Raw genomic sequence first — 7,090 nt, 5'->3', positions numbered from 1 at the left:
TGGTTTACACCACAGTGCAACCCGCGTCCCGAGAGAACAAACATACCTCCCCCAAACCCAAGTGGCTCAGAACCAGGTGAAAAAGACCAACAGCAAACCAAAATAAATGAAACCACATAGAGGAGGGGACTTGAGATGTGAAAGCAAATTATCTCTGCAATATACTAGAAACAAATAGAATAATGAGGGTTTGTTTTTTTAATATATTTGTTGGCATGTGTAATATAGGTATTCAAAGCTGAAATACGTTTGTCAGTTTTTGAAACACCATGAAGAACTCTTAATTTGTGTGTCATTTTCCCCCATAAAAGCTAATTACAACACCTTGTGAAACCAGTATTATAAGGTTTCACCTTGCAACTTTCAATCTTTTCTCATTCTCTACTGGACTGCTATTAATAGATGGACAATCAGAAATTTGTCCTTGATGCCTTCTTCAGAGAAAGGTGCTGAGCATTGTTAGGAGACCTCTAGGCCCTCACAGGGAATTCCCAGAGCTTGCTGTTAAACCACTCTGAGAATTGTAGCTCTGTGATGGGACCAAAGGTTTCCTAACTTTAAATGAATTAAAATCTCCAGGGCCTGATGAGCTGCATCCAATGATACTAAAGGACCTTGTGGGTATAATCTCAAAGCCTCTGCCTATAATCTCTGAGAAGTCTTGGAGAACAGGTGAGGTTCCTGCATACGGGGAAGAAAGAAGACCAAGGCAACTACTGACCAGTGAGCTTGATATCGATACCAGGAAAGGTCTTCCAACAGAGTCTGTGAGCACTTAGAAAAGGATGCTGTGATTACTAAGACCTGGCATGGGTTTCTCAAAAACAAGTGGCCACCTGTCACGGATGTTTTAACTGAGATTTCTGCATTGCAGCAAGTTGGAGTAAATGGCCCCTGGCGTCCCACCCAACCCTACATTTTTTTATTCTAACAACACTCAACATGCTTAACCAAGCTACATTTTCCAGGATTTTATGGTGGAAGATGTGCTTGCTTAAAGTGGTATGATACTGCTTTAAATGTATAGTGCAAATGGAGTCTTAGTGACTTGAGCATTATAAACTTGTATTTTGGAGCTGCCCTCTGGGACAAAACTCTCTGTGGTCTGGTGTTTTTGTGAGACACTACCTTCATTGATAATTACAGTTGTGGAGTAACAACATTATAAGAGTAGGTATGGTGGAAACAGGGCTCTCCTATGGCCTTGCAATGCCATGATGCTCTGAGATTTTTCTGTGTTTCACTCACTCATTGTTTTGGGTCACAGAATATTTGCAAGTAGTGTCTCCGAATTACATGGGGCTCATACCCACCCCCGGGTCATAATGCAATGGCATCTGCATTCATGGGTCTCTGAATATCATAATCTCTTTATACGAGATATTATACTGTTGATATTATTATATTAATAAAACACCCAACTTCAAACAGTTGACGGACTGTTCAATCCTATACATATATTTTCTGAAGTTAAGTCCCATTTTAATCAATGGAGCTTACTTCTAGGATAGTGGCTACAGGATCACAGCCTGGTTCACCTCTGCAATGATGCATGTAAATACATTTGCTGTTTCTTGGTCCCTTCACACACTCGTCCTAAAACACAAAATACTGTTGAAGTGCATACAGGATAGAGAAGGGAAAGGATGCTCACATTTTGTATTCCCTGGTTCAGATGGTGTCTGTTGCCCCCTACTGGCCCGAGGTGAGATATTGTAACCCCCAGCCCAGCCCCCTCATTTTAAAAGCAGCTCCTACAAGTCAAGCAAGGCCAGGCATTGTATGGTATTAATTAGGATGGGTGGTGGTGAGACCTCATTGGAACTTGTGAACTCTCCAGCTCCCGCACAGATGCAACGCTTGGGGCAAGTGGTAGAACATGGGAGGTGTGCTCTGCTTTTTCCTGGCATGAACGGCAGAAAGGTAGTGATACCTTGGTTTACAACCATAATCTGTTCCGGAGGTCCGGTTGTAAACCAAAACAGGTTGTAACCCAAGATGCGCTTTTGCCAATGGGCCCTCAAAAAAAAAGGGGGGTGTAATAATAAAAAAATGGGTTGTAATAAAAAAAAAAGGACACACACTTCAGGGTTTGACATGGTTGTAATCCAAAATGGTTGCAAACCAAGGTACCACTGTAATGCCATTCCCACCCCCCACCCCACTGCATCACACCAAAAGTACAATTTAGAGAGCTTGGAGAAGGAAGATTCTTTGCCTTCTGCTTTAGCTTCAAGGGGTTATTCAGAAGCAACTCTATCTGGGGCCTCCTCATGGCTTCTACATATGAACGGATCACTCTTGTCCCTTGAGCTTGCTCTTCCCCTCCTCCCTTCCAGTATCTCTTTCCTTTTGTGTCTGTTTTTTAGGTTGTACACCAGAGGGGAGAGGCTGTCATATCACTGATGCCTGTAGAGTTGCTTCTGGAGACTTCTCTGCTGAACATCAGGATAAGAAAAAGCTTCAAATTAATGTAGCAAATTGTGCACTCCCAGTGAACACCATCAGGTTTTCCTTCTGAACAAACATGCATGGGATGAAGTTAGGTTACGGAATACTGCATTCGGCAGCAGTATCTGGGTGGAAATCGTAGAAATGTCCAGGAAAATCTGGACGTATGGCAATCCATGTCAGCAGTGCCGTTTTTGGCAATTTCCCATAAAAATAGCTCAAAAACACCATATTTTTATTTTGCATTTTTGTCCCCCAAAAGCTCAACTTTGGGCAAAACTAAAAAAGCTTGACAACTTTTCTGTCCGGATTTTCACTGTTTGAAATATGGCAACCCATGGCATGTGTGTTGAAGGCACAAATCCCTTTTCTTAACACTGGGAGGGTTGCTTTACCAGGGTTTGTAGCTTGGCTACATAGCTGGTGTTTTTTATTTGCTGAGAGGTCAGTGGTGCAGCTGGGTGCTTTTCCACTCTGGACTCAAAGGTGCTTTTGATGGCAATGTGTGTATTACTTCAAAATGTGGTAAGCCAGTCCTCCTGTGGGCAGTTCTTCCTCTCATTCTGTTGAGCAGAGCCCTGGACTTCCGCCCCAAAGTGTAACCCTGACAGCATCACAATCCTGACAGTGAATGCCTATGTACATCTGCTCAGAAGTCAAGTCTCCTTGAGTTCAGTGGGACTTTCTCCTGTGTAGGTTTGTATAGAATTGCGACTTTAAGCATGCATAAGCACAATATTCATAGCCTGCCATACCCCAAAGGATCAAGGCAAGTCAAAAGAACAAAACTCCACAGAATCAGGCTTGATTAAATTAAAGGAACTAGGAAAAGTAGAATATTTTCCTATTCCGTTTAATTAGATGGAAGGCTTCCATTCTGTCCTGGTAATAGAAATAACTTTTGGTATCTTTTAAAAAAATGGTGCCCCTAACCTCAGACAGAAATTGAACTACTCCTATGCAAGGCAGATTGCAACAAATATACTCTGACACAGTTTGCATTCATTTTCATGGGTCTTGTGCAAGAGAACTTCCTGACAGATTGTGCTCCACGATTCCACCACTGCCTACAGGTCTCATATGGTTGCATATATTGCCTCTGGCTCCTGAAGCTCCACAAATAGTCACTTTTTTTTTTTACTCTTCTGAATTAAAAGGGAATTTCACAAGTATACTGTATACTTAAAATAATTCCACAGAAGAGGAACAGCTTGTTTATTGGTTTTCCCGCAAAGATTATTCTCACAAAAGTTATTCTCGTTTCTATAACTGGTGTATTTAGTTGATGTTAAAGTAACAGGCAGCTCTGCATTAAGGAGCTACGTAATTTAGGCATGTCTAAAGTCTTGGGCATGGCCAGTGGGGTTTTAACATGATAATCACCATCATCATTTTATTTGTACCACGTCCATCTGACTGGGTTGCCCCAGCCATTTTGGTGGCTTCCAACATATATGAAAACATGATAAAGCATTACACATTAAAACTCTCCCCCGCCTTCAAACAGCACACCCTCCCATCATGTCATTTCACAATCTGCTTTAGAAATGCCCAGTTTCCAAGCATATTTTCCAAGTGAAGTGGGGAGGTTGTTTTCAACAAATCAAACCCTCCGGGGTGGGTTGAACTAATTGTGTGGGTTTTTAGATCTCAGCCAGTATGTATAATCAGACTCCTCTGTATAAGAATGCAAGACACACCTATATTTTGCATTGCTTCTCCTCTGGACTCACTTTAACACACTGTTTCTCCCTCCAGCCCCATGTACTGATGTATATTTGGATATATATATCTTGCTATTTTTGTTTCGTTTTAAAAATATTGATACATAAAATTATCAATCAATAATACAAACAAAAGAATCCCAACAAAGAGAAAATGGATTTGGGCTTTCCCCCCCAGACAGTACTTCAGATAGCATTTAGTATGTTTTTTACAGGTTTCTTCGAGGGTGTCTAAAATAATCCGGTTACAGAGCATGCTACACAATCCATAAAATTTCTACGCAGAAATGTTATTGTCCAATTCATTCATGGGTAAAGTTACACCAGTTTGCTGAGAACATGTCTTTTTTTGGCCTTTGTCTATATGCAATTTAGACTGCACATGATGTGTAATCTGGCTAAGCAAGTTTTCATACTGTTTGAAAAACCTATAAAACCTGTTTTATAGGAAAAGAGGTGTATGTTGACCATGGGAAACAAAGCGTCTCTCAAATTACCTACAGTTCATGTCTGCCTGCAGCCTTAAAAACAACCAGGAAACAGCCGCCACCCCCCATGAGATGAGTAAATTTAATAACCTATTGGATCATCGTTCTAAATTCATGTGTGCTCTTCTCTCTTCCCTCCATCACACTAACCATCTATTTGACACGGGGAAAATCAGCATGGCCTCTTCCATCCAAAGGCTGGTCAGATGCAAAAGAGGGGCTGGGATCTTGCATTTTCACAGTTGTTTAGAAGGAATTTCGGCAGATGCAGCTTTTTCTCTTTTGTCTAAAATAGGTAGTGAGCCTGCAGGTACAACCTGTCTTATCTTTTAATCTCTGTACAGTTCTTAGAACATTTTAGGTGCTTCTATTATGCTGCACATGAGGCTGCAACCTCATGTGCAATTAATTGCAAGGAAGTGGGACTTACTATTATAATAATGAAAGGAATTAAACATTGCACTAACATGATCACCCTCATGAACTTGCATTTCGGCTTGCCAGACAGAATGGAGGATGTGGGAATGCAAGGGGGGGGACGCCTCTTCTGAGTAAGTGGAAATAATTGAATAGGGCTTCTGCTGACAGGCCTCATCAGGTGAATCCTGCCCTATATCCCACATTTCAGGATATAAAAATACTGAAGCTCACACTGAAAACAAAGAAGCCAAGGGAAACGCACACACTCGTGGCAGATACATTTCTGGATCACATCATTAAGCATCAGTATGAAGTGTATCCAAAGAATGATAATTAGATATTTATTTGTACCCTGTCTTTCTCTCTAATTGTTGTTGTTTAGTCGTTTAGTTGTGTCCGACTCTTTGTGACTCCATGGACCAGAGCACGCCAGGCACTCCTGTCTTCCACTGCCTCCCGCAGTTTGGTCAGACTCATGTTTGTAGCTTTGAGAACACTGTCCAACCATCTCGTCCTCTGTCGTCCCCTTCTCCTTGTGCCCTCCATCTTTCCCAACATCAGGGTCTTTTCCAGGGAGTCTTCTCTTCTCATGAGGTGGCCAAAGTATTGGAGCCTCAGCTTCAGGATCTGTCCTTCCAGTGAGCACTCAGGGCTGATTTCCTTCAGAATGGATAGGTTTGATCTTCTTGCAGTCCATGGGACTCTCAAGAGTCTCCTCCAGCACCATAATTCAAAAGCATCAATTCTTTGGCGATCAGCCTTCTTTATGGTCCAGCTCCCTAATAAGTAGTGCTTATTTTCCCTAATAAGCACTACAAATAAAAGAGGAACAACTAAAAGCATAGGAGGGGGTGATAATCAAAAACAATTAAACATTATTAGAACTAAAACTGTATATAAATATAAAAGATCTATTAAAACCCAAAAGGAGGAGTGAGGCCTTGTCAGAAGGTAACATCTGTGCTCAGAGATCTGCTCTGGTTGCTGATTTGCTGCTGGGCCAAGTTCAAAGCGTTATTGTTAGCATAAAGGTAAAGGGACCCCTGACCATTAGGTCCAGTCGTGGCCGACTATGGGGTTGCGGTGCTCATCTCGCTCTAGAGGCCGAGGGAGCTGGCGTACAGCTTCCGGGTCATGTGGCCAGCATGACTAAGCCGCTTCTGGTGAAACCAGAGCAGCGCACAGAAACACAGTTTACCTTCCCACCGGAGCAGTACCTATTTATCTACTTGCACTTTGACCAAAAACCAGATGATGAACTAATTAAGCAAAATATAAAAATTTTACAGACACAATTCTCCATGATAATAAACGAAGAGATAGAATGGAAGATAAAATGGTTGCCACATAGAAATTTTGAGTTTGCAAATAAACCTGGCAAACTTCTGGCCTGGCAATTAAAGAAGAAAAAGGAAGATAGAATTATCAATAAAATTAAAATTGAAGACAAATGGATTCAAGAACCGAAGGAAATTAGTAAAAATTTTGCTAGTTTTTTCGGAAAACTATATAAAGAAGGTCCAGAGACCTTGATTATTTGGGCAAAAATAAACTACCAATCTAAGGAAAAAACTGAAATCTTGAACTCACCAATAACAGCTATGGAGGTGCAACAAGCTATACAGAGATCAAAATTAGGAAAGACACCGGGCCCAGATGGTCTCCCAGCTAATTACTATAAAAAGTTAGAACAAGCATTATTTCTTCCCATGAAAGACCTAATGAATAATATTCTGGCAAATGGAAAGCTACCGAAAACCTGGAAGGACAGCTTTATTACTCTTATCCACAAACAGGGAACAGATGCCTCAAACATGGCCAATTACAGACCCATTGCACTGCTAAATAACGATTACAAGATATTCGCAGACATTCTTGCAAATAGATTAAAAATGGTGCCGAAAGAGATAATTCATAAAGATCAAACCGGATTTCTTCCCGGACGATTTATGCAATCCAACATTAGATGTGTGATTAATGTATTAGAATATTTGGATATTAAAATTG

This window comes from Podarcis bocagei, assembly GCF_964188305.1.
Source record: "Podarcis bocagei genome assembly, chromosome: 17".
In the NCBI taxonomy this organism is placed as follows: domain Eukaryota; kingdom Metazoa; phylum Chordata; class Lepidosauria; order Squamata; family Lacertidae; genus Podarcis; species Podarcis bocagei.
This window is presented reverse-complemented; position numbering follows the sequence as displayed.